This window comes from Ictidomys tridecemlineatus, chromosome 15 (assembly GCF_052094955.1).
Source record: "Ictidomys tridecemlineatus isolate mIctTri1 chromosome 15, mIctTri1.hap1, whole genome shotgun sequence".
NCBI lineage: Eukaryota > Metazoa > Chordata > Mammalia > Rodentia > Sciuridae > Ictidomys > Ictidomys tridecemlineatus.
The window spans coordinates 22,211,764-22,233,632 of NC_135491.1; the positions used below are offsets into that span (position 1 = coordinate 22,211,764).

General features: G+C 49.7%; 1 long non-coding RNA gene across 1 annotated transcript; it reads left to right on the top strand.

Moving 5' to 3' along the window:
• Positions 1-269: 269 nt before the first annotated feature.
• LOC144370838 (uncharacterized) lies at positions 270-4,693 on the top strand. Its single transcript, XR_013430831.1, has 2 exons — positions 270-499; positions 2,898-4,693. It is a non-coding gene; the product is annotated as an uncharacterized LOC144370838 (long non-coding RNA).
• Positions 4,694-21,869: the final 17,176 nt, after the last annotated feature.

The following is a 21,869-nucleotide window of genomic DNA, read 5'->3' on the forward strand; positions in this document are numbered from 1 at the left end:
GGTTTCTGAAGACAGGCACAGCTGCAAAACAGAGGAGGGGCTTGGAGGGAGAAGGCTCTGGCATCTCCCTTCTGGTCAGGGATCAACATTTTTCTCTAAGCAACACCCTCTGCACTTTGATGGGAGAGAGGGACTTGGCCAATCAGAGCCCCACATTCCTGGCTATATGATTGGTTTAAGCACAGGCATATGGTCCAAGCCAGGCCAATGACAATCCTCAGGAGTTGCTAGGCTGACTGGAAGTGGGCCTGGAGCCATGAGGCCATCTTGCCACATAAGTTGACCTGCTTTAGAGGGAAGTTCTTCCTGGAGAGCAGAGCCAGAGGTGCTGGGAGGCAGGCTTCTGATCTATTGAGGCCCTGTATCCAATCATGCCTAAGACTGGATTACTAGAAACTTTCTGGATACTGGAACCATTGAATTATTTTCATGTACTGGCTTATTCAGATGAGATTGGATTTTTCTCATAATTTGCAACCAAGAATCCTGGATGTCATGGGTGAGTCAAAAGTTGAGAAACTGTCAAACTTTGTCTAGCCTGGGGCAGGCCCATTCGTACTCACCCGTTAGCCTCTTAGTGGCCCCCCAGGCCCACGTGGGCCCTTGGCTACAAGATCTGTAAAGCCACTGACACATGGTTGTAGGGTTGCCAAGCCTAGGTGTGGGAGTGAACATTAGGTTCCTTGTTTCAATGCCCCAGGAATCCTGACTTCCCTGGAAGCAGCCCTCAGTCACTCATGTGTGTCAGTCACATAGTAATCCACTTATGAATTGACCTGGCATCCTGAGGAGTACCATGTGGCTTCCCAGGGGTTAAGCACCAGTGGATCGGGTGGACCTGTCTGGTCCTGCCCTACAGGGAATTTGAGGAACATTTTATACTAGTTGGGGGCAAATTGAACACTAAACAAGCAGGATTTACCTAAAATGCTACTGGGCAGAAGTTTCAGACACTAGCAGCCCTCGGAGAATTAGCAAAAATTTAAATTCCTGTACACAGGAGAGTTTCTGGCTCACTGAACAGTAGTATAATTTGGCAAAGTTGAGCCCACATCTATGCACAGCCACAGCAGGAGGCTGCCCTGTGGGTGAAGCAGCTTCGTCCCTTGTCTGTACTAGGTAACAACTTGGCCACTGTGGTAATGTGACCTCGAAACTCCACTTGGGAATTCGGGGCTGACTCAGTGCCTGCAAAGTAGGGTCCTGGATGAGAGAGAGTCAGAACAGAAGAAACAAGAGAAGGGGTCAGATTGGAAGTATCCAAGGCCTAGCAGCCTGAGCATTCCCAGAGCCCAGCCCAGGTTCTGGAAAGCCAGATTTGCAAAGTAAATAAATGGATGGATGAACGGATAGGGGGCAAGGGTGAGAACTACAGAAAACCTTTTCCAGGTGGTGGTGATAGGAAGCCAAGGAGTCTGGGTACGTGAAGCTGAGCCCAGGGCACATTCTTTTGCTGATATTAGGGACACAAAGGAGATTCCATACTCAGGGCCGGGGCTTCCCTGCCTCCTACCACCACCCCCCCCCTCCTCATCCGCTCTGAGGGCCTCTCCACCTTCGACCTTGCACTACAAATTATATTTTCCATTTCTATCCATTTGTTTGAAAAGGAAAATCTCCTATCCCTACCCTAAATGGAAACCCAGCATTACTAGCCACAAGGAGAAGGAAAGTATCAAGATGTTTATATCTAAAGACAGAACAACGTGAGGCAGAGAGTGCTGCCTGCCCCAGCCATGAGCCTGAGGCCTGGTATCTTCCTGTTTAAAAAAAAAAAAAAAAGTTGACTATATGATCCCACTTATACAAGGAATCTGCAGTAGTCAGATTCATGGAGACAGAAAATTGAGTAAGTTTCCTGGAGCAGGGGAGGGCAGAGCAGGGAGTCACCATTTAACGACTACCAAGTTTCAATTGTGCAAGATAAAGAGTTCTTTGGATAAATAGAAATGGTGAACATCATGAACATCCTAAATGTACAACTTAAATATGGTGGAGAGAGCCTGGTATGGTGGCACACACCTGTAATTCCAGATACTCAGGAGGCTGAGTTAGGAGAATCTCAAGTTCAAGGCCAGCCTAGGCAACTTAATAAGACCCTTAAGATAAAAATTTTACAAAAGGTTTGGGGATGTAGCTCAATGCAGAGTGCTTACCTAGCATGGGCAAAATCCTGGATTAGACCCCTGGGTTAGTACCACCCACCCCACACACAGAGAATAACAAAAAAACACCAAATGGTGATAATAAATTTTATGTTCCATATATTTTATGATTTTTTTTAAAGATAAGCAAACAGAGAGGTCTTAAAGACTTCTTAGCTTCGAATAGGCTTTTTCCTTGATCAAGCTAAATATTTAAAGGAGAATTGAGAAGCTAGCTACTCACGGTGTGATGTGATATTACCTCAAATTGAGGTATAAAAATGGGTTTGGCGTAAGGAAAAAGATCAGTAGTGGCCAGGGGTGTGGGAAAGCTAGAGGAGGGATCACAGGTCTGAAGGGAGGACTTTCGGGAGGGAGTCCTTCAGGAAGAGGCCCTGGGTGGAATGTACCCAGCAACAACCCCGCCGTGTTGAAGAGAAGGGCCATAGAACACATAGGTCTTCTGTGACTTTGGGGAATCCATTCACCTCTGGGCCTCTCATCTATCTCCGCTGGCCAGAAGGAGAAAAAAGAGGCTGGTGTGAGGCTGGGAAGCATTGGTGAGTTCAGTGTTCCTGGTCTAGGGTAAAGCGTGGCTGTATTTTGGGGATCTGTCCCTTGGTTCTCAGAAGGAGTTCCTTCCTAGATTTGCTCTGATGAGTTTTTGGTGGGGAAGATCAGTGAGCTCAGTTCCTGTGTTTGGGGACAGTTGATCACATTTCCTGCCTTCATGACCCTCTTTTTTTTTTTTAGGGGGAGTGGCGTCAGATGGCTTTTATTTCTGCAAATGTCTTCACAACCTTCTTGATGCTGGATAACAGAGGGGAGCTGGTTATGAATGTGCCATTGAACTGAGCCCACAGCTGCCTTGCACACAGTCAGTGCTCATTAAGCACGATGAATTCCGTTTTAAGCGTGAAAGCTGGCAGGCCTGCTGCCCTCATCACGCTCCCTAGGTGCAGGGGCAAAGGAGCCTACCTGTCAGAACAGAGCAGCCAGAGAAGTACAGAGGAGGGAAGCACCTAGCAGCAGGGGCCCTGGTCCTTCAAGATGCAGAATGGAGCAGGAAGTGATCACTGGAACTGACTTTGTCAAAGTCACTGCTATGCTGAGTGTGTCCCCCCCAAAATTTGTTTTTGAAACCCCAAAGGTGATGATGTGAGGAGGGAAGACCTTTGGGAGGTGATTAGTGCCCTTAGGAAAGAGGCCTGAGACAGCGCTCAGCCCCTCAGACCTTCCAGCACCTTGAACGTAGACTGTTCCAGCTCAAAAACTGTGAGAATGACATTTTCTAATGTTTATAAGCCATTCAGTTTGTGGCATTTTGTGATAGCAGCCTGGATGGACTAAGACCCGCACCAATGCCCTTCATCTTGCCAACTCCAAAGGGCTTTTTCCAGGCTTGGGGTTCGTGGCCTCCCCCCCCCCTTTTTTTAAAGAACATTGCTGCTTGTGGTTCCAGTGACAAGACACCCTCCTGGTTCCTTCCCGCTGCCTGGTTGCTTCTTCTCTGTGTCTTTGCTCCTCCTAGTCTATTTAAATGATGAAACCCCTCACTGGGAGCCTTCTCCATAAACTTCCTCCCCGGAGCTCCTGCCACTCCCAGTCCACACCTCTGCCCTGCCTATAGGACATCCCACTTGTTTGCCTGCCAAGCAATTGCAATATAAATGCTCCAGGGTGAACTCTGGATTCACTACCTGCTTCTCCCTTATCTCAGGAGATGGCACCACCATTTGTTCTCTCAAACCCCAAACCTGGAATTTATCCATGGTTTCCCCTTTCCTTGTCCTCTACAATACATAGATCAGCAAACCCTCATGTGTTCAGTGGGCCCCCAAATGTTTCCAATCTGTTCCTTGCCTCTTTCTCTGCTGCCATCCCAGACCAAGCCACTGTCCAGTGCCTGGATGCCATACTCTCTCCTGAATGGGTCTCCCACTGGCACTGCCTCTTCCCTGCTAAAATGCCTTTGTCACTGAATAGAGCCATCTCTTTTAGAAGTCAATTGCATCAGATCTGCCCCGTCTTAAAGGCAAAGGACAGCTTCCCACTGATTATGGAATAACGTCATATCTCTCGGTGGGGAGTCCAAGGCCCTGCCTGGCTTGGCCCCTGCCCCAGCCCGTCTCATCCTGGGCCTCTGTCCCTCGGCTCCTTCTGTTCCATCCTCTCTGGCTCGCTTCCCCTTTCCCTGACACGCCAGGCCTTTTGCTGCTTTGACGTGTTTGCACCTGTTCTTCACCCGCATCCCCTTGTTCCTTCTCCAGCTTTCTCAGAGACTGGCTCCTTCAGTGTCAATATCCTCTCCCTATGCGGGCCTTTCCCAGCCACGCTCTCTAAATTTAGTCATCTCTGTCTCAGGACTGTTATTTTCTATCTCACCTCTTAACCAATTTTCTCCCAGCACCCTGTTTCATTTAGGATTCTTTTAATGAGATAAAAAAAAAAATTCAAACCTATACACATCTAGTAGAAAGATGATAGTACAATGAATCTTCATGTCCTGATCCTGTTTATTTAATAATTAAAACATTTTGTCATATCTACTTCATTGAGCCAGAGTTGTTGCTTTTTTTTTTCTTTTGGCTGAAATATTTTAAGGCAAATTCCAAACATGATGTCATTTCACTTTAACATACTAGAGCATGCGTTGCTAAAAATGTTTTCTCACATCACCCTAACACCAGTAAGACACCGAAACAAAATGAACGATAGTTCTTAGTGTCATTTAATATTCAGACTAACATTGAATTTCCCAGTGGTCTCAAATAGGTCTTTTTAGCTGTTGGCGTGAATCACAGTCCAAACGGTATCCACACACTACATCTGGTTATTGTATCCTTTGGTCTTTTTCACCCTGTAGGAGCCCCTTCCTTTCCATCTTTGCTGTAGAAACCAGGTCAGATTCCTGTAGAATCATTTCACATTCTGGATTTGTCTGAGGGTTCTTTGTGGAGTCATTTTTTAACTCCTTCCTCTCTTCCCTGTGTTTCCTGTAGATGGGGAATAAGTTCTGGAAGCTCTGTTAGATTCGTGTCCATGGGTGATGCTCCATGTTCTTCTATCATCACCTCTAGTGCCTGGCTGTCTCGCTCTCATGGTGATTGGCTGGTGGGGTCAGGTGGCAACAGCCTCACTCCTCCGTGGTGAAGTTCCCCATCAGCTTCACACATCACCGTTTTATCCATTGATAATTGTTTCTCCAATCAGTTATTTGATTACAATTTTCTAAATACTGTGCATTTTCTGTTTCCTTCATTTATTCCAAATTAGAAGCATATCCGGGGGGCGGGGGGACAGTGTATGGGTAAGGTCACCCTGAAGCAGTCAAGGGAGGTGACCCCGATGCAGTCAAGGGACGAGGTGCATAGTCTGTAGAGAACTTAGACACAATCATAAAATGGACTAAGAGTCCTCTGCTTCTTATCGTTTCTGTGTCCTTGTGATTCTGAACCGTGTTAGTCATGAAACACTCCTCTCCTCTGGACACACTATTCCCTGCCCCTGTTCCCACCCCCACCTGGACACACTACTCTTTATTCACTAAAGTCTTCTGGAAAAGAAATTTTCCAGGCTCTTTGGTTGCCTTGAAGTACAGCTCATATGGTGGAATAAATGCTTCATTCTTTTAATTAAGCTCCATATTTTTATTCTTCGTAGCACTTGAGACATTTTGTAATTAGACATTTGTTTACTTGTTTGGGGCCCTTTTCCTGTCAGAAGGAAGCTGCCCATGAGCATATGGGAGGCACTCCATATTTCAAACATTCAGAGTGGAAAATAAGTGAACGAAGTCCAGGAGGGGTGAGTGGGCAGGGTCCAAGGTGGGGGTGGGTGGAGAGAGCATTCCTGGGAGAAGACTCAGAGCAGGTGACGGCTCTCAGGTGGGTCTGGTCCCAGCCTGAGGTGGGAGGGGAGATGACTGAGGCTGATGGAGCCCCAGAGCCACCCTCCAACTGTGAGGAGCTGGACTCTCTTCTGGGGGAGCCGAGGCAGAAGGTCCATTGCCTTCTGGGATATGACCTCCTGTCTGGAGCTTACTCCCCAGGAAGCACACTCTGTACCTGAGCAGAGATTTGGCCAGTTCTCAGCCAGCACACTCTCTCTCTCTCTCTCTCTCTCTCTCTCTCTCTCTCTAATTGCTCTGTTTTCCTTCCACTTCACAAGTGGGTTGGCTAGTCACACTGAAGTCTGTTTTATATACATATAGAGAGTTAGCAAACACAAAATATGTGGTAAGCCGTGTTCCATCTTTATGTTATTAACACACAAAAGCAAGAAGCTCCAAGTTAGAGTATCTTGCCACCAGCCATACGGTGCGAACGTGAAGTGGAAGACAGCAGAAGCTCACCAACCTGCCTCACCATCAGCGAGCTGGGGCCACAGGCTCCTCCCACCCTGCTGTCCGGGCCCAGGCTGGCCAACCTCCATCAGCTCATTCATTCATTTTTTCATTCATTCATTCATTCATTCACTGAACTCCTGTCACATCCTTCAGACTGTTCCCCTACCAGAGAGAAATGGGACCAAGATAGGCAGAGACCTGTCCCTAGGGCGGGAGAGCCGTCAAATCATAAGTGGATCAATCAACCCATGAAAAAGGGATGTTTCCTATTGTCATAAGAAACCTCAAGAAAGTAGCTGGGCCACGTGATGGAGAGTCAACAAAGCCAGGGCGGACTGCCTCAGATAAGGTGGCTCAGGAAGGCCTTTCACAAGAGGATACATCTGACCTGCAACCTGAGGCACGAGAAAAATCCAGCAAGAAGAGTTATGGGGGAAATATCCCAGGCGCGGGGAATAGGGTATGCAGAGGCCCAGCGGTGGGAATTACTTTAGTGACTAGAGGAACAGCAGGCAGGCTGGAGTTGAAGTGAGTAAGGGACAGTAGGGAGGGAAGGCGAGAGAAAGAGAGAGAGAGGGCAGGTGGGGTCTCATGGGCTGTCCTAGGGAGTTTGAATTTTGGCCTGTTGCTTTTAGATGCCCTTGGAGGCTTTTAAGTTGGAAAGTGACTCATGTGCTTTACATGTTTAAAGGTCACTCTGCTGTTGGAAGCTTGGATTGTGGGGTACAAGGGAGATTAGAAGCAGGGAGGCCAGTGGTCCAAGCCAGGCAAGATGGCGGCTAGGTCAAGTTGCAGCACGTGGGGTGGACACAGGGACAGATGGGTTTATAATAGAGAGAAGGCAGACTGCCCGTGGCTAGCAGACTTGGGTCCTTCAAAGAGACTCTGGGTTGAATCTTGGATCCTCCTCCAGGGCTTCAGAACTTGGGTGTTCTCTGCTCCTGACCAGGTGAAGCTAGAATAAGCAAGTGTTTATCCTGGCAGGGATGTGGCCACCCTCTGCCCAGGGACCCCAATCTCCCAGCCCACCCCTGCACCTACCCTATGCTTCTGGGGAGCCAGCTGACTCTGGAGACTCTAGCTACTTTCTTTCTTCTTTCTGTTTTCTTTCCTGGCTTGTGCATCTGTCCATCTTTATCCGTCACCATTAGATTCAAGGCCCACCTCCTCCAGGGAGTCCTCCTTCTTGTTCCCTCTTCTGAATGTCGTGGCCGTATCTCCTGTACTTTCCTTAGACACTGACCTAGTGCTCTCTGTCTAGGTGACCTGACTTGCAACTTTAGTCCTAGATAACAAGTGTTCTCATAAAGGACAGAACTCAAATCCTGCTCACCCCTTTATGGATTTTGTCAGAATTGTTTTCATGATCAGTAACAGAATCTCAAACTGGCCTAAAGAAAAAAGGGATTTACTGGCACATTATATTGAACATCTGGGGTTTTCAGGTATAGCTGGGCCCAGGGCCCCAGTCACCAGGACCGTGTCCAGCACTTGGTCCTGCTGTCTTACAGGCCCTCTTCAGGTGGTGGCATGGATGGTCAGCTCTGCTATCCCTACAGAAGCCCTGGACTTTATGTCCGTTAGTCCAGCTTGGATCCTGTGTCTACCTCTGTCTTAATGCTAACCCTAGGAGTAGCCAGTTCTGCTTGGTCAGGATTAAATCACATGCTCACCAAGAGTCAGGGAAGAGGTGCTTCTCAAGGGAGATCCTGGACACTGATCAGGCAAAACCACAAAACCCTTGGAGATGGACCTTCCTGGTTCTTTCCTTCCTTGCGATCCCATGTTTAGGGATCTGCAGATTCTCTCTCTCTCTTTCTCTCTCTCTCTCTCTCTCTCTCTCTCTCTCTCTCTCGTTCTGTCTTTAATGTCTAGAGGTCATCCTTTCTTGCCACCCTCCCAACCCCCCACTGTCCATCTTCCTTGGAGTGATGCTTCCTAAAACATAAGAGGATTATGGCCTGCACAAAGCCTTTGATGGGTCCCCATTGCCCCCTGGATGAAGTCTACTCTTTTTTACGATCTGGCCTTGTTCTTCCTCCAGGACCTCTAGCCTCTGCTCCTTTTTTCTTCTGGGACTATGCTCCAGCCTCCCCAAACCACCTCACGTTGCCCCGTGCCTTGGCCCAGAATGCCCCTTCCCAGCTTGTCTAACTGGCATACTTCTCTTCAACGCCTGCTCCAGCCTCGCCCTCCAGGAGGGCCTCAGACTCCTCGGGTAGTTAAGGACACCCTTTGTTGGGGGTGGGCCTGCTGAGCTGGGCCCACTCTGGGGATCATACTCTCTGGCCCCAGTTTGCCCATCAGGTACCCATGCTTTTCCCCGTCCACCTTACAGTTGCTTAGATGGTGTCAGGCCCAGCGATGGAACCTGGGCAGTGTCTGTTGCCAGGTCTTGCCTTGGGTGGGCCCCACCTGCACTGGGAAGGCAGAACTGCAAGCCTCCCTCCTGCCTGGGCCTCTTTGGCTCTCAGTTCAGTTGCCTCCTCCATGTACCTCTCCCTGATTACCCTCTGAAACGTCGCCCCAGTCACCTTCTCATATCACTAGTTTTATTTTCTTCATGAGTTTTAGCCCGGCTGTCATTGTCTCTGCTTGTTCACTTTGTGGCTTTGTCTCAACAGCCTGCACCCACCACCCTGGCAGCTCCATGAGAGCAGAGTTCAGTTCCTGCCACAGCCCAGTGCTTGGCACTGTGCCTTCAACCAAAGGGGCCAGTAAATAACGGTTCAGGGAATGAACTTCAGGACTGTCCCCATTTGACCCACCTTTGGGACAGTTGTCATAGTCCCAGAGGCTGGTACAGGGGTGGGAGAGGGTGAGTGTTTCTCTCCATATCAAGGTCCCTGTCCACCCCAGGACTCTGATTTTAGGCAGCAGAGGCCATTCTAGAGAGACAAGAAATAGCTCATTTCACACTGGGCATCTCAAGACCTAATTCGCATTGAAATACCAATAACCCCAAGGAAAAGAACCTGCAGGTAGCGGTGGAGAGAGCTGAGCCTTCTGACCTGCCCTCCCTCCCAGCCTCCGTCCTTCCCTTCGTTCGTTTATTCATTCGTTCCTTCATTTATTCCTTCCTTCCTTCCTTTCTGCTGCTGGGAATTGAACCCAAAATCTTGTACCTGCCATGCAAGCACTCAACCCCAGACGCATGCTGCTCTCTTTTAAACTGAACTTTTAGTTTGCCTGAAGGGACCCCAACCTCATTATCCTGTCTGTACAGACTTTAACCTCATCTTTTCTTTCTCCTCATCTCTCTTTCTTTCTTTCTCTTCTCTCTCTCCCATGGTCCTCTTCATCTACTGCACAGTGTGTGACACAGGGGAGGTGCATAAATGTATCTGTTGGCTGACTTGATCTATAACATCGTCCTCTTATTGGAAAGGGGGAGATGCTCTTTCACCCCAATTCTTCCTCATCCTCTTCTTCCATTTTCAAGTTTCCTAGTGCACAGTATCTTGATACCTGGGTATCATTCAGACCCTTCATTTGGTCTATCCATCCACCCATCCACTCAACCATCTATCCATCTACATATTCATCTCTCCATCAAGCTGCTCATCCATCTATTCATCTTTTTATTTACTCCTCCATCTATCCATTCACTCATCCATCTGTTCGTCTATTTATCTACTTATACAACTATTCATCTTCCCATCCATCTATCCATTCATCTATTCATTCTACTATTCCATCTATCCTTCTACCTAATTACTCATCCATTTGTCTATCTATTTATCTCCTTACCCATCTATCAGTCTTCCCATCCATCTCTCCATCTACGTATCTATTTATCCATCAATCCATCTATTTATCCATCCACCCTGTCTATCAGTCTTCCCATCCATCTCTCCATCTACGCATCCATTTATCCATCAGCTCATCTACCCATCCATCCACCCATCTATTCATCCACTGAGTATGGACTGGCTCTGGTTAAATGCCACAGAGTAGGAAGTGATGGGAGTGAGGGAACAAAATGAAGGCATAACTAGCAATACTGTGAAGTGGGGCCTAAAAACCCAGGTGCTGGCTGAAAGCAAAGCAGACGGGGTGTAGACAGCAAAGCATGGTGCTTACATCCATATGGAACCTCTTAACCCACCAGGCTAACAGAAAAATACTTCCTCAGCCTGCTCATGGCCTGCTGGTTCCACATTGATTCCTATCTGGATCTACTAGTAGAACGACATTATGGCAAATCTTCATTGTAATAACAATTCATAGGTTCCATATAAGACAAAAACTTCCCTTTACCACCAGCTCCAAACCCATTTCTTACACTAGAGATGAGCACAGTTAATGGTGTGGAGGGTACCTTTCCATAGCAGTTCTCTATACATTTCTCATATTTGCATATGGATGCGTGTATATGTATGTCCATTTGCATGGAGATGTGCTGGATTTTGGTAAAGGAATCCTTTTCTAAGATTTAAACAAAAAATCACTGGAGGTCAGGCACAGGAGCACACACCTGTATTCCCAGGGAATCGGGAGGTTGAAGCAAGAGGATCAAAAGTTGGAGGTCAGCTTCAGCCACTTAGTGAGGCCTCAAGCAACTTAGTGAGACCCTGTCTCAAAACAAACAATTAAAAGAGCTGAGGATGTAGCTCAGTGATAAAGCACCCCTGGTTCAATCCTCAGTTACAAAAAAAAAAAAAAAAAAGGGCTCACCTTTTGTGTAGGGGTGGATGCACGTAACTGATTTTATTTTATACTTTCTTTCTCAAGATCAATGCTTTCTGTGGCTTCCTCTACTTAAGAACATGCCCCATTCTTTTTCATGGCTGCTGTGGTAGGCCAAGCTTGCATGGTTTATCTGGCCACCATTCTAATATTGTCAGTTTAGTGTCTGTCCCCAAAGAGAGAGCTCTCGTGGATCTTCTCATGCCCACCTACTTCCTCATGTCCTCGCTGGATCACAGAGTGGCTTGACTACCACTTTCTTCCAAGGGGCCTCGTTTGCACCCAGCCAATAAGGAGGGCCTGACCCCCAGAGCTGGGCCCTCTGATAGGCCATGCCTCTCTCTGGACATACTGCACCAGAACCTACTGTGAACCGGACCTGGGACAAGGCACTGAGGCCCGTTGGCAGCCTCAGCACTGCCTCATGGGGCTCCTTGTCCATGTGGACCACATAAAACAAGCTGCCCACCACCTGTTCATGTCAGTGCTGGGCTGGAAGCCTGAGTCGAGGACTGAGCGGGGTGGCTGCCAACCAGGACCTAGAATAAGTGATGCTGTTGGAACACAAGACCAGGCGAGGCCCGCGTGCCCCAGACCCATCACCTCTGCAGCCCAAAGCTTGGCTCTCACTACCCTAGGATAGTCCCAGGGTCTGCCCCACCAGAGCCCTCTGCCCCTTCTCTGTCCTCTTCCCCACCCCCTGAATCCTGCACTGGAAAGCATCCCTAATTCCAGCGGGCACCACAGTTTGCAGCTCCTCGGGCACGCTCGGCACAGGTGCCAACTGTTATTTCGCTCTCCCAGCTTCCATTTCCATGGCTCGGCACCTGCAAAGCCCCCCATTAGAGTCATGCCAATGAGAGGGGGCTGCGGCTGTGTGTGTGTGTGTGTGTGTGCGTGCCCGCGTGCGGGACCACGTGCCCGTCTGCCGGTGCCTGCAGGAAGCCGCGAGGGAAATTTCCAGCACAAAGACCGTATGCCTGAGAGAGAGGGGAATTGCTCAGCAAACTTCAGAAGCGATCAAAATGTCCTTTCCATAAAGTCCCGGCTTAAAAAATGTGAGCAGGTGCGTATACAATAGCGAGTCAGTTGGGATGGATTACTATAGAATACCATTTCCGCTCATTCCAGATTATGAATTCAAAGCATAATTTTCTGTAAATTGTCATTCTTGTCTGGTAAGGAGAGTTAATTTTTTTCTTCATATGGGGGGTGGGACACCACTCTACTGGGTGGAACAGCACCTGCTGGAGCTTCCACATCACTCGGGGACAGCCAAGATGGACTGGGGCTGACTCTCCCAGAGCACCGTGACCAGAAATACTCGCAGAAGGCCAGATGCATTCCCAGAGTGGCCAGGGAGAACGAGGAAGGCCCTGATCATGGGTGCTGGGCCTTTAAGAAGAGTGACTCGGGTGGGTTTTATGTGGAGATGTGGTGCAGATGGCCAGGAAAGGCTGGACTTATTGGCAAATCATTAGAGTCAGGGTCCATTATGAATTGATCCACTCAATCAGTGTTTATTGAGCATGTACTATGCATGAGGTCACAGCAATGCTGAGATTTTCCTTTCCCTTGAAGAGAAGCAGGATCCAAGGGGTGGTGGGGGTGGGGGACAGCAAAGGAAGCAAAGGCTACTCAAGAAAGGGACTGGTATAGGTAGCTGAAGCTGGAGGAAGAAGAGGAGCCAGCTTGGGGCCAATGGTATTTTTGCATTCATGCACTCCAAGTGTTAGGGCTCCTGAAGATCAAGGCAGGTGAGAGAGGAGGCCAGGGAGGCTGGAGATAGTTGGTGGGGGGTCAAGAGGCCAGGCTGGGGCCGCAGCACGTTCAGTCAAAATGCATGAAAAGCCAAGTCATGGTTTTGAGCAGGGGAGAGACACCACAGGTTTCTGACAGAAGCTCCCTCACACTGTGGAGAATTGATAGTAGAAGGTGCAGTGAGGGGCGAGGGCTCCCCAGGCTGGGAGAACCAGAGTGGAGCGGGGGCCTCCCACCACTGTGGGTCTACCCAGTCCCACCCAATCCCACCCTGCCCCTCCTTGACACTGTCCCCCAGGGCATCCTTGGGGGAGTGTGGTGGCTCAGTATTAGCAGCCACCTGTCCTCCCAATTGAACTAAGGAAGGGCAGTCCCTCCAGAGGTGTCAGAGCTGTCTTACCATTACAATGCCAGGAGACTCTTCAAGATGGAAAAGTTAGAATCTGCTCCAGTATGGAACCCGTCTTCATGAAGACACTCATTCAGATGCTAGTGAAAGAAACTGGAGTCCATAGGCTCAAGTGGAAACCTGAAATGAATGGCTCTTATTATTCCAAAATCTGGGGACTTCAGGTATGGGTGGATCCAGGCGTTTAAATAATATTGACAGGAATCTCTATTTGTCTCTTATTTCCTCTGTGTTGGCTTCATTTCTCAGGCAGGTAGTCCTTGAGCGATGGTAAGAATGTCACTGGCAGCTCCAGACTTAACCTCCTGTCCTTGGCTCAAATGAGATACTTCATGGAAGTCCAAGAGGCAAAGCAGACTGATAGAAGCTGTTCAGCTGGAATCAAGAGAAATATCTGCCCCCTGAACCTTCCCTCTGGACACAGCAGGTAGCCCCTGAGAGGGTCCTGTGGGAAACCTGGGGCCATGCCTACATCCCTACCTCCCCAGTATTTTGCCCCTGTCTGTTCTGCACCCCTCAGTGACACTGAATACCACTTCTCAGCTGTGGGAAGGGCTTGGGCCCGGCAGCCTCTGGATGCTACACTCACTCCCCGCACAGAGGCCCTGCCCAGAGGTGATACTGGAAGCAAGAAACATTCCCATCCCATTGGAGATAAGATCCCAACAGGACACAGGATACACACCCACACTTCCACCTTTGAGATGCAAAGAAGCCACTGTGCTCTCTCAAGCCAGACCAACACACTCCTCAAGAACACAGGCTCTGGGGGAGAAGTCTAAGTTGCTAGCCGTGTCATCTTGAACAAGTCCCTTAATCTCTCTGTGCCTCCTCCCTCTCCTTGTCTATAAAGCAGGTGGTGATAATAGTACTAAGGCTCTTTTGAGGACCAAGTGAAGTCGTGTATGAGGTACCTGGTACTTAGTAGGTGCTCCATACACCTTAGCTATCTAGGATCATCATCAATATAACTTCTCATGGGGCCCATCTGGGATTTGCCTGCAGATCAGGAGAACCAACTCCAGCCATCTCCAACAAAAAGGGTATCACCGTGGCCACTACAGTCTCACGAGTTACTGAGAGACTGGAGAAATCCCACATGCATGTTCCCTTCCTCATAACATCTCTTGCTTGAGATTTGCAGCCCTGGGAACCAGCATCCCATTGTCTGAGCCCGGCTCTCACCCTGCCATGTGGGTACTCCACGGGGCAGATGTGGTCAGGTGTGCATCCCTGGTTCTGCGTCATAAAGGGGCAACAAGAGGCAGGCAAAGAGGATGGCCCTCACACCCCACAGAGGCTTTAGCTACCAGGGCGTCGAGCCCCAACCCCACACTCGTGCAGTCTGGGCATCTTTTCCTCCACTGCTCAGCTCGGACTGACACTCATGTTTTGAGCTTTTAAGAACAAGGCAAGGTGACTTGAGGCTTGGGTGCTCCAGGGGCTGGTCAGGAGTCCTGGCTTTAGCCCTTCTTGACACTGGGCCCTGGAGCCTTATCTGTAAAACATGTGAGTTGGGACAAACCTTCAGAGCAGCAGGATTTTCTGATGTCTGGTGTCCAATCAAAGTCACACTGTTGTCCTGGCTCCATCCCACCCCCCCATGGCTGGGCTCCTGGCTTCTTAAGTGACAGCAGTGGAGTGATAAGATTGAAGGGAAAGAAGAGCGGGGCTTGGCTCTCGGGACAGGAGCAGCTCCCACCTTCTTCCTGAATCCTTTGGACTCTGGGCAAGATGGTGCTCAGGCCCGTTGAGTGAGCTGCTGGTTCCTCTCCATCTGCAAAACGGGAATGGGACGCGGCTCTCCTCAGCCATTGCGAGTGCTGCAGGGATCCTGCGTCACGCGCTCTGAGTACAATTGAAGAGGCACCAGGGACAGCTAAGGTGTTATTACTATTACTATTGACCATAAAATGCTTGACAAATGATTGCAGAGTCTGCAGGCAAGGAGGAGCCTTCCTTTCTGGGGAGAGATTTTTAGGGCTGTTTTGAGAGTCTTTTTGGAGCCACAAACCCCAGCAGAGGGAGGCGGCTCTGAGGAAGCCTTCAGGAACAAAGATGCTTGGGGCTGGGAAGTCTTTGATTACCTTACATCTGTTTTTATGGAAACTTCTGGGAGCAGCCGAGGGGAAACGGAACTGTAAACAGCGCAGCCGGTGTGGCCTCCTCACCAGATTGTTAATGGGGACTCGCCAGCGTGGCTCCCCGGCGCCTCGCACAGATTTGGCCCTTGGTCTGCGGCAGGAGTTATTAAATGATATGAGCACACAGAGAGCAGGAGCAAGCCGCAGAAGAGAAATCAGGGTTTTATGCCCCTCGGTTCTGTGCAGTAAAAGAAAATATCCCTGTTAAGTGCGAATTAATTGGCTCCCGTAATTGGTGCGTGGTGCTGCCTCTGGCCTCTTGGTGGGTTGGGGAGGAGAACTGGAGGCCTGTCCACTGGGCTGCAGAAGCCCTGTGGCTCAGGAGCAGGGTGGGAGTCCACACAGGCTCGCTGTGCTGATGAATTGCTTCCTGCTGTCTTGCAAGGAGCCTTGGTGGAGGAGGGCTCGCTCCTGGTAGGAATGCAGGTCAAGAATGTGACAGGCATGCGGAGCTGCCTGCTGGCCCGCAGCCTCTTGCCCATCAGCTGAGGGCTGTCACCCTTGGTCCCGTTTGCGTCTTGTTGTTGCAAGAGCCTGCGTTGCAGTCAGGCACTGTGAGGCAGGTGAAGACAGACAGACAGACAGACAGACAAACACACACACACACACACACACACTTCAGTTTCAAAAAGAGGCCTTACATCTGCTCAGCATCTTAGTCTGAGACCATGCACAAGTGTGCATGTTGTGCACTCCACAAGAGCCTTTGGACAGACCCCAATCTGCCCTCGCTTGCCATGCCCTGTACCTTTGAAACTGTGCTAGCTCAAGCGACCTAGCAGACACCTGGTTCTGGTGTTCTGATCCACTGTACACCTCCCCACACTCTATTATACCCTGTTCCAAATGGCATAGGGCCTGCATCCTCACATTCCTTCCCCTCTCTGTGAATGCAAGTGCATCTCATCCTTCAAGACCTATGCCAATGCCATCTCCTCCTCAAAGCTCTTCCTAATGAGTGAACTCCTGAGCGAGGTCTGTTGCCCCTGCCTTCCTTCTGCCAACAGAGCCCCCCGTGATTGTTCAGGGAACTACTGCCTCCCACCCCAGCCACTTGGGTCTGGATGAGGCCATGATCATTTTAACTTCTCCCACCGACCCCTGTAAACTGTTGATCTGTCCCAAGTGGGCTCAAGACTCAAGCCAGGACGCTCAGAGTTAACCCTGTGCTGTTCTGAAATTGCAGCTCCAACCAGAGATTCCGCCCTTTTGTGAGAAGTAAGGGTGTGAGAGCCACCAGAGGACCTTGTTCCTTCCCCTATGGAGGCCAGCTTTGGAGATTTAAGGACATAGGTAGATAAGGCAGTCCTAGTCCCTCAGGCTGGTCTCTGGCCTAGAGATGTCTCTCCCTGGAACCCTGTTATTAAATGCATACCCGGGTTGAGCAATGTCCTCTCGTGGCTCAGCAGGTTGTGCTTATCTGGGGCTGGTGGTCAGCCCCAGGGACCCTGGGAAGGGTTTGAATGAAGGTTGGCCCCAGAAACACAGTCCCCTCCTATCCCACCACAACAAGAAAGGGCCCACAGCAGTCTCAAGAATTCTCTAGAATTCCCAGGGCCTGTTCTCAGCCTTTCCTTTAGCCATGGATCCAAGCTGGGCGGGTGGGAGGTAAGTGGAGAGAGACTGGCTGGGCTGCAAGCTGAGTGCCATTAAGGTTTGTCCTTGAGTTCCCTGGGAGGTGTGGGGGCTGCTCCTGATGTGTCTGATAGGCAGCCCTGGGGACGAGTGTGTCTTCAGCCTCTCTGTCCCCTGATCCACTTCTAGAAGCAGAGATCAGGGTCATGCTCACTCGCATTGGTGAGGTTTCCAGGGGGTGACCAGGAAGCATGAGGCACTGAGGCTCAGGCCCTCTGGTGCCAGGCCAAGACAGTATCAAGCCACGTCACTGCCATGCTGCCCGAGCCTCAAGCCCCCCATGATGCCCGGGCACTGACGTCAGGATGAGATGGGCTAATGTGGGAGGATGCCAGCCCCTGGCACACATCGGTGCTTCCCGTGGGTGAAGCTATTCTCCAAGTTTTCAGCCTGGTCCCCTCCAAACAAGCCCTTCAATTTGAAATACCCCAGGCCCAGAGAGGTGGAAAAGACCTGAGTGACCAGGCAGACATCTCCTGCTGAGGAAAGTCCAGAGACTTCCCCGAAACTGGGCACCCCGCTCCTACCACTGCCCCACAGGAAAACAAAGGGGAGAGAGATGCCTTCTCTTGCATTCTGCCCCGTCGGCACTTCACAGGCTGAATGGAACGAGATCTTGGAAATGTTGAAGAGTGTCCAGTTGTGTCTACAATGCAGCAGACATCTTCACTGCAGGAGTGGTGTGGGACGTTCTTCCCTCTGCAGAGAGAGTCGTTTGTGAGGTGTGCCTTAAATGCGGCTCTCAGCCAGGTGTCGTGGCCCACGCCTGTCATCCCAGTAACTCAGGATGCTGAGGCAGGAGGATCACAAGTTTGAGCACAGCCTCAGCAATTTAGTGAGACCCTGAGCAACTTAGCAAGACCCTGTCTTGAAATAAAAAAAAATAAAATAAGGCAGAGGGGATGTGGATTAGCAACAGAGCACCTCTGAGTTCAATCCCCAGTACAAAAAAAAAAAAAAAAAAAAAAAAGTGCTGTACTCTGATCATGGAATTGCACAACTGTAAGCCCCAACGGCTCCAGAGATTGGACCAGCAGATTGTCAAGTTTATCTCGAAATTAAAGATCTGGGGATGTAGCTCAGTGGTAGAGCATCCCTGGGTTCAATTCCCAGTAACACTGCACTCAGGTGAGGCTGGGGTCCAGGGTTTCTAACACACACCCACCTGCACTGCAAAATCCTGGAATCTCACAGCCCAAATGATTTTTTTCCTGCACCAAACAGCTCCCAGTGGGTTCTCACAGCTGTTGGAATAAAAATGTCCATTTTTTTTTTCATATCCTCAGCTTTCCCTCCTGCTCTTTGCCCTCCTGTTCCCAGGGCCCCACATGAACCTCAGTCTTCCACACTCATTTATTTATTTATTCATTCATTCATTAATTCATTATTTCTCCTCCTCCTCCTCCTCCTTCTTCTTCTTCTTCCCCCCCCCCCCCCGCCTCTCTCTCTACCAGGGATTGAAGGATTGGACCCAGGAACAATTAACCACTGAGCTACATCCCCAGGCCATATATATATATATATATATATAGCCTAAATATATATATTATTTAGAGACAAGGTCTCTTTGGTTGCTTAGGTCTCTGTCCCCTGATCCAGGGAGGGAACAGCAGAAGCAGAGATCAGGGTCATGCTCGCTCGCATTGGTGATGCCATCGCTGTGATTTCCAGGGGATGACCAGGAAGCATGAGGCACTGAGGCTCAGGCCCTCTGGTGCCAGGCCAAGACAGGATCAAGCCACGTCACTGCCATGCTGCCCAAGCCTCAAGCCCTCCATGATGCCCAGGCACTGAGCCTTGCTAAGTTGCTGAGGCTGGCTTTGAACTTGAGATCCTCCTGCCTCAGCCCCCTGAACTGCTGGTATTACAGGTGTGCAGCACCAATACATCTGGCCTCCACACTCATTCCTATCAAAGGATACTTTTTTTAAAAAAATATTTATTCTTAAGTTCCAGGTGGACACAGTATCTCTATTTTACATCTATATGGTGCTGAAGATCGAATCCAGAGCCACGTGCATGCTAGGTGATCGCTCTACCACTGAGCCACAACCCCAGCCTGTATCAAAGGATCTTTGAATTTTCTCTTCCTTCTTTAGGGAAAGCTCAGACCCCAGGTCTTGGCATGTCTGTTACCCACCCCATTCTCATCGGGGACCCTTCTGCTTTATCTCTGTCTGTCTGCACCCTCGTAGCCAGTCTTGGCCTTTGTATCCCTAGGTCAATAGTTATCCTCTGAATGGAGGGTGACCGAGCCTCCTGCTCAGCTAGGAATGTCACTGGCACCTTGTGACAGGGAAGCCGGTCGTCCCTGCTCGTTTCTTTCTGAGATGCCTCTCATTGCTCACAGGCGGAGTCCACTGGCTCATTCGCAGCTCTGGTCCCTTCTCTGTCAGCCGGCCCCGGCAGCCCCTCTCTCCTCTGGATGGTGCAGAGGTGCAACAGTAGAGGGAAAGCCGGGCACTTGTTCTTGTCATGCGGGGGGCTGTTGCTCCTTCGTCTGTTGATTTCCGTTTGAGGAAACATCATCTCCACATTTAATTCAAGTTGTTCAAGGGTGGTGTCCCCATGGCCTGCTCATGTGCTGCCAGCCAAGGCCAACAGCTGTAATTGCAGTTGTGATAAGTGTTGCCATGGAGAAAGGTGGGGTGTGATGACTGTAAGCCTGTCAGGGGAGGTGTGAGCTGCTCAGAAGAAGGGGGGTGTGATGAGGAAGGATTCCCATGGAAGTGAGCTTTGAGCCAAGGCCCCTGGGAATGTGTAGGAGTTACTGAAGAGAAAGGTGAAGGGGAGTGGAAGGGATTCTAGAGAGCAAAAACGGCATGTGAAAAGGCCCTGTGGCATGTGTGAGCACATTCTAGAAACTAAAGGCCAGTTTATCTATGGTATCAATCATGGGAGGTGGGCATGAAGAAAGGCTGAGGGGCTAGGTTGACTCTTGAGGGCTTTGTAAGCTGGTGTGGGGAGTTTGGGAAGTTTGGGAGTATACTCGCTGCAGGGGAGGGAGGCAGGATGGATGGCTATGGCTCCTATGTGGAGTCTCTTAAACTTCAGACTTTGAGGAGTGGGCCAAGACTGAGGGGTTTTGCAGAAGATCCCTGACCACCCTCCAATACCACCCACCAACAGATGTCTCATGGTGTCTTTTGGCCTCCCTATCTCTCCTCTTATAGTCACCAGAATTAAAGGTTCCCCCTGAGGGTCAGGGGAGGCAGCTCTAGGTGGGGCTGGGCTGGCATGGGCCCTTGCCACTGTAGTCTGTTCCACCATTCCACACACCCTGCACCGGAATTGGCTCCCACATCCATCAAATGGAAAAGCAATTCAGTCTCATTTGGGCTTGGAAGATCCAGGAAGAATAATGGGACCAAAAATATATGTCTAAATGAATCAAAACTTCCCTGAGATAGGAGAAGAAACTGGGAGAATGGCAGGGAGATTTTATTAGCCAGGAGAAGAGCTGGGCTGCTCCCAAAAGGAAGAGCCATCGGGAGAGAAAGACTGCAAAGGACAGACAGGTCAAGGGACCATAAAAGCGGAGGGCTGGCCGGAGGGTTATCCCCACGTGCACCCCGAGCCGAGAGCCATTCCTGGAACAACAGAGCGAGATGCTGAATCAGGGTCCCCTGCTCTCTTCCCTTGATGCTGTGCAGCTTTGCAACACTCGCTGGAAACCCTGGGCTGAGAAACCACTGAGGGCCAGGATTTCACCTGAGGAAGGAGAAGGAAATCTGTCCTGTGCCTTCAATAGCAGAGGGAGAGAAGCTCAATCCCATAAGTCAATTTCCCTAAGTTAGTGTCTGTGGCTGTCATAACAAATTTTCTCAAATTCGTGACCTTAAAAAAACAAAACAAAACAAAACGCCCCAGACCTTTACTTTCTCCCACTTCCAGAGACGGTGAATCCAAAATCAAGATGCCCGGAAGGCCAAGCTCCCCTTGAAGTCTCAAGGGAAGGGTCTTTCCTTGCCCCTTTCCTAGCTTCTGGTGGGTTTTGGAAGTCCTTGGTGTCCTTGGCTCATAGCTGCACCATTCCAGCTCCTGTTTCCATCTCTGCTTGTCCCTCTTTCTTTTGTGTGTGTCTCTGTGTCTCGCTATCCAAATCTCCTTTTCTTTATATGGACACAGGTGATTGGAGTCAGTATCTGCCCTAATCGAGCATAGTCCCATCTGAACTTGATTACATCAGTTACATCTGCAAAGACCCTATTTCCAGATAAAGCCACCGTCACAGGCACTGGGGAATTGGACTTTACATAATTTGGTGGGGGGCGGGGACCATGCACAATATTTCTCATCCCAGAGGCCTTCTGTGTGGTCCAGGGAAGAAGTAGGGTCTGCCTGGGTGTTTTCCTGAAGGAAGCCATTGTTGCCATAAAAATCCAATTGAGCAGAATCCATTAAAACTAAACTTACACTAAAACCAAAATGTACCTGTCTGTGAGGCAGCATTTACAACTCCTGGTACCTGAGCAGAGAAACATTTGGTCACACTTGCAAAGAGGTTGCTGAGGAGCTGCTGAGGCTGGCCTCAAACTTGCAATTCTCCTGCCGAACCCTCCTCAGTAGCTGGGATTTTAGGGGCATGCCTCTGCACCCAACCAGGAATTCTGTTTCTTCACAGTACTATGAAAACCAGTCTCTGACCCCAGGAATCTGCAGGTTCCTTGAGGGCTTCTGAAGGATCTGCAAAACCTTTAAAATGTCCTGTATGTATTCGCTAAACTGTGACTTACATC